This window comes from Eumetopias jubatus, unplaced genomic scaffold, assembly GCF_037043125.1.
Source record: "Eumetopias jubatus isolate StellerSeaLion01/CBP00866 unplaced genomic scaffold, mEumJub1_p1.0 scaffold_15, whole genome shotgun sequence".
NCBI classification, from domain to species: Eukaryota; Metazoa; Chordata; class Mammalia; order Carnivora; family Otariidae; genus Eumetopias; species Eumetopias jubatus.
In genome coordinates this window covers 36038523-36050657 of record NW_028274821.1, presented here as the reverse complement: position 1 = coordinate 36050657, position 12135 = coordinate 36038523, and the positions used below count along the sequence as shown (strand labels likewise).

The 12135-nt window shown below is 37.4% G+C and overlaps 1 long non-coding RNA gene across 1 annotated transcript in view; it reads left to right on the top strand.

Moving 5' to 3' along the window:
* The first annotated feature begins 665 nt into the window (after positions 1 to 665).
* The window catches only part of LOC148162380 (uncharacterized), a 227456-nt gene continuing 215986 nt past the window's right edge, over positions 666 to 12135 (top strand). The window contains exon 1 of the long non-coding RNA XR_015766860.1: positions 666 to 703. This is a non-coding gene — a long non-coding RNA (uncharacterized LOC148162380). The remainder of the gene's footprint in view (positions 704 to 12135) is intronic.

Sequence of the window (12135 nt, the reverse complement as noted above, 5' to 3'; positions counted from 1 at the left end):
AAATGATGGAAATATTGGTCTTAAACAGCAATACATGATTCTGTTTCCTCTCTTGATTTTTAAAGTGCTCAAGTTCATCTGAACATATTTAAATCTATTATCTGCACATACGTTCTAGTTTCACTGCCTGAAAATTTGAAACATTATTACTATAAAATGATTCTCTTAACTTTAACTGATTTCCATTGCCATTTCTTGATGAACAAATATTATAGGACTTTTGTTGTAAAACCTGTTTAACCTGTTTCCTCATCTTCTTATTTGGAACATAATAATTCACTTAGCATTTTTGAAAAGTGTTGTCTGAGTTTTTGCCTGAAATTGACTTTTGTGTATCAGGAACTTAATCTGCCTTCATGTTTCTTTCTAGGAAAAAAACTGTTATTTTAAGATATAAAAAAATAGAGTTCCTTTAGAGATTCAGATTGAGAAGTATATCAGAATATTTATACCTTGTCCTTTTCTTCTTAATGAACTAAAGCAAAAAAAAAAAGATAAAAACAGAATATTTTTTGAAGTTAATGGGCAGATACTAATATTGAGCAATGGTTGAGGTTTAAACCATGTTTTTTTTTTAATTGTATGTATTGGTATTACTCAATCTGTTTTTTATACTAAGTATATACAATTAATGAGAATATATATATTTTTTTTACAATAGGTTCCTGTCCTGAGACCACAGCAGGATGTGCCTTGGACAAAGGTATATTTAAAATATATTTTCAAAATTCTCCATAAAGTATAAAAATACAAATGTTATAATAGTAAAAAATATTATAAAAATTATGTTAGTGTAATGTGCTTATATAAATAGAAGTATAGTACATGTTCATGTATATGATAAACACTCTTTCATCTGATAAAACATGATAGTAGTGAGAAAACATTAGAATCAAAAATCTGATCACTAAATACATATCATTTCCTGATAACAGAAACCCTTAATTCATACAACATATATTTAAAGAACTGTTATCACTAATGCCCTTGACAGTAAAACAACGGAACTATTCTATGTTTGATGGAAGTTGTTTAACACAGTCTTTAATGACTCTGGTGATTAAATTATTCAAGGTAGGATATAAGCAAGTTAACTATCAGTTAAGAACTACCTAGGAATATCTAGGTTTTGGGGGACCAGATAGTGAAATTAGTTGTTTAAAATTGCAAGACAATTTCAGAAGAAGATGCAAACAGCAACATAAATAGAGCTCAGTAAGAAGTATATAAATGTACTATGGGAAAGATAAGGGTGCTCTGCTATTTAAAAAAAATGTGGACAAAAAACATTATAAATATCATGAATCGTAATAACCTTGAATCCTGAGAGGGAGCGGAAAAGAAAAGGTATACATTGACTAAAAAGTATATAGTGGGAGCTCCAGGAGTAAAGACAAAACGATCTAAGATTCTTAGGTACTGTAAGGGAAGAAGATGAAAGAAGGAATGGGAAATGGATCCCACATACAGAAGCTATGAAAATCAGCCCTTCTCTATGGAGGAGGTAGCAAGAAAAAATTGCTTAAAGTAGCACATAAGGAATGTGAGTTCTGGGATAAGGTACTGAAAGTAGGTTTGTCATTTCTTGGGAAGTATTTAAATAATGAATGGTGTTACAAATGTTTTCTTATAGTTTCTCTAAAACTTCTCTAGATCATTTACCCTATTTTGAGTCTTTCCACCATATATTGAACTGGGTGAGGCAGTTCTTTTATTTTTCTGTGTGATAAAGTAATTTCATATTTAAAGGAAAGTTGAAAGTTGGTTTGTGGTTATAAAAAATGTGTGTATATATATATGATATCATTAATAATAATTGATAACCTATTTTATGCAAACAATACTTGGGGAAATACACTTATATACTAATATTTATATTTTAAATTTGGCTCAAAACATACTGTATGTGTTCTGCCATGTTACTTCCCTATGAAAAAATAAACTTTTATAAGCATATCCATATACATATATGAATAATTGAGATTTAAAAATTGAAACATACTTCTAGGGTTTTTTTCTTTTGTGGAGTATGACTCTTGACTCTATTTTTCATATTTTTTTTTATCTTAGTCACTTTCAGTCTCCATTCAGAGACTGGTATGACTTTAGAATATCCATGTAAAATATGCCAGCCAATGTGCTCTGCCAGACACAGAATGAATGGCTCCAGGCACAAATCTCTGTTGTGTCAAAGCTTTGGCATGACATTTGGCAGGGAACTAAATCAAACACAGCACAATGCAAATAATCATGGTTTCTCATAGATATGCAGCCTCAACTTCAAGCCTGCTGTTAGTCATTACTACTCTTGCCCCTGATATTCTAGGGAACATTTCTGGTAATAAACTGAAAACTATGGTATTTCCTGGTGCTTTCATAGTGCAAAGAAATGGGAAGATGCTTTGAAATTGAACCTTCTTATCTTTGAAGTGTGGCTCTGCCACTTACTACTGTGAAATCCTGGGCAGGCTATTTCAGATATAAAATTAATTTACTAATACTTATCACAAGGATTGCATGGGTATTAAAATGATACAATTGTCCCAAAGCACTCTTTTACCTGTTATATAATTAAATTTTATTTTACTTCTTCCTATTTTTATAATGGGTTGAATTTTGTGTTAGATTTCTTAATCATCTCAATCATATTGTGAATGCAAGAGGAATGACTCTAATATACATTTTTAAGTTTCAGGGTGTGTAAGCATGTGCAATATTTGTCTTCATCTTTGGGTAGACCCTTTTTCTGGTGAAGGAAGAGTTGTTGCTAATTTCTTGATCTTTTTGTATATTTGCTTCCTTTTTTAAGAGTTGCATGTGATACAAGGGCCTTTATGTTGCATAAGAGTGTCTGAGTCTCCTTCATTTAATTTTAGGCTTTGTTAGTGTGCTCAAAGATGGAAAAACACATTGTAAAATGTAGATGGCTTAGCAAAACTATACCTCCATAGCATACTCACACTATCTTAGTTTAGTTCAGTAGCTCAGTTCAACTACCTTAATGAGAAGTTATTACGTGTTATATGCACTGTGCTAAGTGCTAAAAATGCGAAGAAGAAAGAGCTGTGTTCTCTGCCTGACAAGGGCATTACAATCTTAGAAGAGAGAAGATATGTAAACACATCATTTAATTAATTGATTAATTAAATTTTAACAATATTTTTATTTATTTATTTGAGAGAGAAATAGTGTGCGTGAGCCGAGGGTAGGGGCAGATGGAGAGGGAGAAGCAGACTCCCCGCTGAGCAGGAAGCCCAACGACACAGGACTCCATCCCAGGACCCTGAGATCAGATGCTTAACAGACTGCCGAAGGCAGATGCTTAACAGATTGCTCCACTCATTGAAAGGGGAACCCTCTTAACACTGTTGGTGGGAATGCAAGCTGGTACAGTCACTCTGGAAAACAGTATGGAGTTTTCTCAAGACATAGAGCTACCTTATGACCCAGTAATTGCACTACTAGGTATTTACTCCAAAGATACAGATGTAGTGAAAGGAAGGGGCACATGCACCCCAATGTTCACAGCAGCAATGCTCACAATAGCCAAACTGTGGAAAGAGCCGAGATGCCCTTCAACAGATAAATGGATAAAGAAGATGTGGTCCAAATATACAATGGAATATTACTAGCCACCAGAAAGGATGATTACCTACCATTTACATCAACATGGATGGAACTGAAGGGTATTATGCTAAGTGAAATGAGTCAATGGAGAGAAAGGCAATTATCATTTGGTTTCACTCATTTGTGGAATATTAGAAATAGCACAGAGGATCATAGAGGAAGGAAGGAAAACTGAATGGGAAGAAATCAGAGAGGGAGAAAAACCATGAGAGACTCTTGACTCTGGGAAACAAACTGAGGGTTTTGGAAAGGGAGGTGGGTGGGGGATGGGGTAACCGGTGATGGGCATTAAGGAGGGTATGTGATGTGATGAGCACTGGGTGTGCTATGCAACTAATGAATCACTGAACACTACATCAAAAACTAATGATGTACTATATGTTGGCAAGTTGAACATAATAAAAAAAAATGATGTAGTAAGAGTACAAAGGAGAAATGCCAATGAGGTGCAATTTAGAAAAGTTATTTCAATCAATCTGGCTTCCTAGAGGAGTGGACACTTCAAGTATCTTGAAAGGTGCTGATGAACTGGTCAGGTTTGTTAGGGCAAAGGTTTCAAGAACACATATATGACTGTGAAGAAACCCATTCAGCATCATTAATTGTGATTATCTCTGTGTAGTATACCTAGCTATATGTGTGATTTTTGCTTTCTTTTTGAAACTTTGAAATGTGCCTTACATTTTATATAACAAACATGATGAACACACTCTAATGTGGCTCCCATGAATCCTGCCTCCTGATGTTCAGACCTTGAGTATGGACAGAATCTTTGACTTGCTTCTAACCAACAGCATGTGAAGAAGATGATAGCATCTCAGTCTTTTATGTTACACTGATAGGTGTGTACAATTCTGATAGGTGTGTGATGATATCCCATTGTAGTTTTAATTTTCATTTTTCTAATGACTAATGATTTTGAATATATTTTCTTGTGCTTATGTGGCTTCTGTATATCTTCATTGATGAAATGTCTGTTCCTGTAGTTTGTCTATTTTATAACTGGGTTGTTTTCAAACTGTTGAGTTTTGAGAGCTCTTGCGAATAATATATTTAATGTATATACGTATTGGCTGATGGAGAAGGTGAAGAGATATTGGCTGGAAGTCCAAACAGGTAAGCAGCCAGGAAACAGTTGTCATATTAGTTGGAAGCCCCAGGAGGAAAGAAATAAAATTATAAAGCTATGATAGTCAATATGATGTAGGAGCACATCTTAGAGGACAATAACTTCAAGCTCATGTATTTCCCTGAAGCACAGAATGGTCCCTCACCCTCAAACATTTTATTGTATGTTAATAAATAAATGTTCTGAGGGGGCGGTGCAAGATGGTGGAGGAGTAGGAGACCTGGATTTCATCTGGTCTCAGGAATTCAGCTGGATAGGGATCAAACCATTCTGAACACCTATGAACTCAACAGGAGATTAAAGAAAAGAATAGCAACAACTCTCTGAACAGAAAAGCCACCACTTTCTGGAAGGTAGGGCTTACGAAGAAGTGAATCCGAGGTGACATTCAGGAGGATAGATGGCGGGGGAGGGGGCCTCTGGTGGCTGCTTCTGGCAAGTAATAGAGAAGCAGAGCACAAAATCAGAACTTTTAGAAGTCAGTTCCACTGAGGGACGTCGCTTCAGTGGCTAAGCGGGAGGGTGGGGGGGTGGAACCCTCATGAGACAGTGTAGTCTCAGGACCCTCCGGGTCACAGAAAGACTGAAGGTCCCTGAGTGCGGCAGAACTCCCAGGTATCAGAGAGGGGAAGCCGGCTGCAGAGACGGAGCCGAGGCGCGGGACCTCAGCTCGGGGTTGCCATAAACTGTGAGCAGCGACACAGTTGGGCCACTGCTCCTCCAGCAGGGACCTAATAAGCGGCAGATCCGGGGAGACTCTCCTTCCTCCCCCAGGAGGAGCGTTGCGGGATCGCATTGCAGGGGTCTGCTGGGTTTGGAGATTCCACATGGAGTCTGGTGCCAGAGATAGAAACGCTCGGTCACAGGCCAGGTGAGCACAGAGTGCAGCCGGAGACCAGGGAGACAGGAGTGATTGACTGCTTTTCTCTGGAGGTGCACTGAGGAGCGGGGCCCTGAGTTCTTGGCTCCACTGGGGCAGAGATTGGGAGGCTGCCATTTTCACTCTTGTCCTCCAAAGCTGTACCAAAAGCTTGCAGGGAACAAACGCTCCTGAGAGAAAACCCGAGCAGATAACTTAGCCCAGACCAACAAGGGCGGGGCAGTTCCACCTCTGGCAAAGACATTTGGGAACCACGGCAACAGGCCCCTCCCCCAGAAGATCAGCAAGAACAGCCACACAAGATCAAGTTTACCGATCAATGAGAATGGCAGAACTCCAGCGCTAGGGGAATACTGCACATAGAATTCATGGCTTTTTTACCATGATTCTTTAGTCTTTCAAAGTTAATTTTTTAACTGTCTTTTTTTTTTCGAATTTTTCTTTTTCCCTTTTTCAACCAACATTTTATCAATTCCTTTAAAAATTTTTTTATTTTTCATTTTTAGAGTCATATTCTATCCCTTCATAGTACTTACCCTTAGTTTTGGCATATATATATATAAGTTCTACTGTCTTTAAAATTTTGAGATACAGTTTCTTCTACCAGATCAAAATATACGCTAAATCTCTAGTGTATGGATTTGTTCTAGTCTCCTGCCTGATGACATTCTCTCCCCCCCTTTTCTTTCTTTCGTTCTTTTTTTTTAAATCCTCTTCTTTCTTTTTCAAACAACTTCTTATCAATTCCTTTTATAAAATTTTTTATAATTTTCATCTTTACAGTCATATTCCATCACTTCATTGTCTCAACACTTATTTTGGACATTTATAAGTCTTTCTTTAAAATTTTGGGAGGCATTTTCTTCTAACAGACCAAAATACACCCCAAATCTAGTGTGTGGCACTGATCTATGCACCACCATGATCATATATGATAATATTCTGTGTTTCTTTGTTTTGTTCTGTTTTTGTTTGTTTTTATCTTTTTCTTTTTCTTTTTTTTCTTTTTTCCCTTTCTTTTTTCTTTCTTTTCCTTTCTTTTCCCCTGGCTTCAGGTATTTTCTTATTTGTTTAGAGTATATTTTCTGGGGACGTCTTTACCCTGTTAGCATTTTGTTCTCTCATTCATCTATTCTCCTCTGGACAAAATGACAAGACGAAAAAAATCACCTCAACAAAAAGAACAAGAGGTAGTACCGAATGCCAGGGACCTACACAATACGGACATTAGTACGATGTCAGACCTAAAGTTCAGAATCATGATTTTAAAGATACTAGCTGGGCTTGACAAAAACATGGAAGTTATTAGAGAAACACTTTCTGGAGAAATAAAAGAACTAAAATCTAACCAAGTTGAAATCAAAAAGGCTATTAATGAGGTGCAATAAAAAATGGGGGCACTAACTGCTAGGATAAATAAGGCAGAAGAGAGAATCAGTGATATAGAAGAACAAATGATGGGAAATAAAGAAGATGAGAAAAAGAGAGATAAACAAATACTGAATCACGAGGGCAGAATTCGAGAAATAAGCTGTACCATAAGATGAAACAACATTAGAATAATTGAGATCTGAGAAGAAGAAGAGAGACAGGGACAGAAGGTATATTGGAGCAAATTATAACAGAGAACTACCCTAATGTGGGGAAGGAAACAGGCATCAAAATCCAGGAGGCACAGAGAAACACTCTCAAAATCAATAAAAATAGGTCAACACCCTGACATCTAATAGTAAAAGTTAAGAGTCTCAGAGACAAAGAGAAAATCCTGAAAGCAGCTCGGGAGAAGAGATATGTAACCCACAATGGTAGAAATATTAGATTGGTAACAGACCTATCCACAGAGACCAGGCAGGCCAGAAAGGATTGGTATGATATATTCAGAGGACTAAATGAGAAATATGCAGCCAAGAACACTATATCCAGCTAGGCTGTCATTGAAAATAGAAGGAGAGATAAAAAGCTTTCAGGACAAACAAAAACTAAAGGCATTTGCAAACACGAAACCAGCCCTACAAGAAATCTTGAAAGGGGTCCTCTAAGCAAAGACAGCTTAAAAGCAGCATAGACCAGAAAGGAACACAGACAATATACAGTAACAGTCACCTTACAGGCAATACAATGACACTAAATTCATATATTTCAATAGTTACCCTGAATGTAAATGGGCTAAGTGCCTCAACCAAAAGACACAGGCTATCAGATTGAAATAAAAAACAAGACCCAACAGTATGCTGTCTGCAAGAGACTCATTTTAGACCCAAAGACACCCCAGTTTGAAAGTGAGGGGGTGGAAAACCATTTACCATGCTAATGGACACCAAAAGAAAGCTGTGGTGGCAATCCTTATATCAGACAAATTAGGTTTTAAACCAAAGACTGTAATAAGAGGTGAGGAAGGACACTCTATCCTACTTAAAGGGTCTATCCAAAAAGAAGAACTAAGAATTGTAAATATCTATGCCCCTCACATATTCAGAACATTCCATCCCAAAGCAACAGAATACATATTCTTCTCGAGTGCCCATGGAACATTCTCCAAAATAGATCACAACCTAGGTCACAAATCAGGTCACAACCTGTACCAAGAGATTGGGATCATTCCCTGCATATTTTCAGACCACAATGCTTTGAAACTAGAACTCAATCACAAGAGGAAAGTCGGAAAGAACTCAAATATATGGAGGCTGAAGAGCGTCCTACTAAAGAATGAGTGGGTCAACCAGGAAATTAAAGAAGAATTTAAAAAAATTCATGGAAACCAATGACAATGAAAACACAACCGTTCAAAATCTTTGGGATGCAGCAAAGGAAGTCCTAAGAGGAAAGTATATAGCAATACAAGCTTTTTTCAAGAAACAAGAAAGGTCTCAAACACACAACCTAAACCTCCACCTAAAGGAGGTAGAGAAAAAACAGCAAATAAAGCCTAAATCCAGCAGGAGAAGAGAAATAATAAAGATCAGAGCAGAAATCAATGAAATAGAAACCAAAAGAACAGTAGAACAGATCAACGAAACTGGGAGCTGGTTCTTTGAAAGAATTAACAAGATTGATAAACCCCTGGCAAGACTTATCAAAAAGAAAAGAGAAATGACCCAAATCAACAAAATCATGCATGAAAGAGGAGAGATCACAACCAACACAGGGGAATACAAAGAATTATAAGAACATATTATGAGCAACTCTATACCAGCAAATTAGATAACCTGGAAGAAATGGATGCATTCCTAGAGAGGTATCAACTACCAAAACTGAACCAGGAAGAAACAGAAAACCTGAACAGACCTACAACCACTAAGGAAATTGAAGCAGTCATCAAAAATCTCCCAAGAAACAAGAACCCATGGCCAGATGGCTTCCCAGGAAAATTCTACCAAATATTTAAAGGAGAATTAATACCTATACTTCTGAAACTGTTCCAAAAAATGGAAATGGAAAGAAAAATTCCAAACTCATTTTATGAGCCTACCATTACCTTGAGCCCCAAACCAGACAAAGACCCCAATCAAAAAGGAGAATTACAGACCAATATACTTGATGAACATGGATGCAAAGATTCTCACCAAAATACTAGCCAATAGGATCCAACAGTACATTAAAATGATTATTCACCACCACCAAGTGGTATTTATCCCTGGGCTGCAAAATTGGTTCAACATTGGCAAATCAATCAACGTGATAGAATACATTAACCAAAGAAAGAACAAGAAACATATGATCCTCTCAATAGATGCAGAAAAAGCATTTGACAAAGTACAGCATCCTTTCTTGACCAAAACTCTTCAGAGTATAGTGATAGAGGGTACATACCTCAATATCATAAAACCCATCTATGAAAAATCCACAGTGAATATCATTCTCAGTGGGGAGAAACTGAGAGCTTTCCCCCTAAGGTCAGGAACGCAGCAAGGATGTCTACAATCACCACTGCTATTCAACATATATTAGAAGTCCTAGCCACAGCAATCAGACAACAAAAAGAAATCAAAGGCCTCTAAACCGGCAAAGAAGAAGTCAAACTCTCACTGTTGCAGATGATATGATACTTTTTGTGGAAAACCCAAAAGACTCCACCCCAAAAACTGCTAGAACTCATACAGGAATTCAGTAAAGTGGCAGGATATAAAATCAATGCACAGAAATCAGTGGCATTCCTATACACCAACAACAAGACAGAGAAGAGAGAAATTAAGGAGTTAATCCTATTTAAAATTACACCCCAAACCATAAGATACCTAGGAATAAATCTAACCAAATAAGGCAAAGGATCTGTACTCAGAAAACTATAACATACTCATGAAAGAAATTGAGAAAGACACAAAGAAATGGAAAAACGTTCCATGCTCATGGATTGGAAGAACAAATATTATGAAGATGTCAATGCTACCTAGAGCAATCTACACATTCAATGCAATCCCCATCAAAATACCATCCACTTTTTCCAAAGAAATGGAACAAATAATCCTAAAATTTGTAGGGAACCAGAAAGAACCCTGAATAGCCAGAGGAATGTTGAAAAAGAAAAGCAAAGCTGGCGGCATCACAATTCTGGACTTCCAACTCTATTACAAAGCTGTAATCATTAAGAGAGTAAGGTAGTGGCACAAAAACAGACACATAGATCAATGGAACAGAATAGAGAGCCCAGATGGACCCTCAACTCTATGGTCAACTAATCTTTGACAAAGCAGGAAAGAATGCCCTATGGTAAAAAGACAGTCTCTTCAACAAATGTTGTTGGGAAAATTGGACAGCCACATGCAGAAGGATGAACCTGGACCATTTCCTTACACCACACACAAAAATAGACTCCAAATGGTTGAAAGACCTCAATGTGAGACAGGAGTCCATCAAAATCCTAAAGGAGAACACAGGCAACCACCTCTTCAGCCTCAGCCAAGAAACTTCCTCCTAGAAACATCGTCAAAGGCAAGAGAAGCCAGGCCAAAAAGGAACTATTGGGATTTCATCAAGATAAAAAGCTTTTGCACAGCAAAAGAAACAGTCCACAAAACCAAAAGGCAACCGACAGAATGGGAGAAGATATTTACAAATGACATATCAGATAAAGGGCTAGTATCCAAAATCTATAAAGATCTTATCATACTCAACACCCAAAGACCAATAATGCAATCAAGAAATGGGCAGAAGACATGAACAGACATTTTTCCAAAGAAGACATCCAAATGGCCAACAGACACATGCAATGTACTCAACATTGCTCGGCATCAAGGAAATCTAAAATAAAACCTCAATGAGATACCACCTCACACCAGTCAGAATGGCTAAAATTAACAAGTCAGGAAATGACAGATGTTGGCGGGGATGCGGAGAAAGGGGAGCCCTCCTACACTGTTGGTGGGAATGCAAGCTGGTGCAGCCACTCTGGAAAACAGTATGGAGGTTCCTCAAAAATTTGAAAGTAGAGCTACCATACGATCTAGCAATTGCACTACTGGGTATTTACCCCAAAGATACAAATGTAGCGATCTGAAGCAGTACATGCACCCCGATGTTTATATTAGCAACTTACACAGAGCCAAACTGTGGAACGAGCCAAGATGTCCACCAACAGATTAATCGATAAAGAAGAAGTCGTATATATATATACAATGGAATATTATGCAGCCATCAAAAAGAATGAGATCTTGCCATTTGCAACAACGTGGATGGAACTGGAGGGTGTTATGCTGAGTGAAATAAGTCAATCAGAGAAAGAGATGTATCATATGACCTTACTCATATGAAGAATTCTTAATCTCAGGAAACAAACTGAGGGTTGCTGGAGTGGGAGTGGGGTGGAAGGGCTGGGGTGGCTGGGTGATAGACATTGGGGAGGGTATGTGCTATGGTGAGTGCTGTGAATTGTGCAAGACTGTTGAATCACAGATCTGTACCTTTGAAACAAATAATGCAATATATTTAAAAAAAAAAGTAGAAGCTAGCAGGAGGGGAAGAATGAAGGGGGGAAATCAGAGGGGGAGATGAAGCATGAACGACGATGGACTCTGATAAACAAACTGAGGGTTCTAGAGGGGAGGGGGTTGGGGGGGATGGGTTAGCCTGGTGATGGGTCTTAAAGACAGAACTTTCTGCGTGGAGCACTGGGTATTATGCACAAACAATGAATCATGCAACACTACATCAAATTTAATGATGTAATATATTGTGATTAACATAACAATAAAAAATTTAAAGAAAAAAGTGTTCTTCCATCCCTGGATTTTAAATTTTTTGTGTTTTCTCATTTATCATAGACCTTTTATACTACCAGTATTTGAGTAGTTTCAATATGATATAACATTTTCCAGTGAAAAACTAAATTTAAGTTTTGGTTTGTGGCAAAGACACACAGGGAGAGAAGAAAGGCTTGGTTTGGTCAGGCAAAGATCTGGAACTCAGATTATCTACAGAAATAGGGTAGATATTTTGTAAAGAGTTCTTTCTCTAGATACTGTAAGAAAATTCAGTTCAGAAGGGAAATCTTTTTTCTGAGATG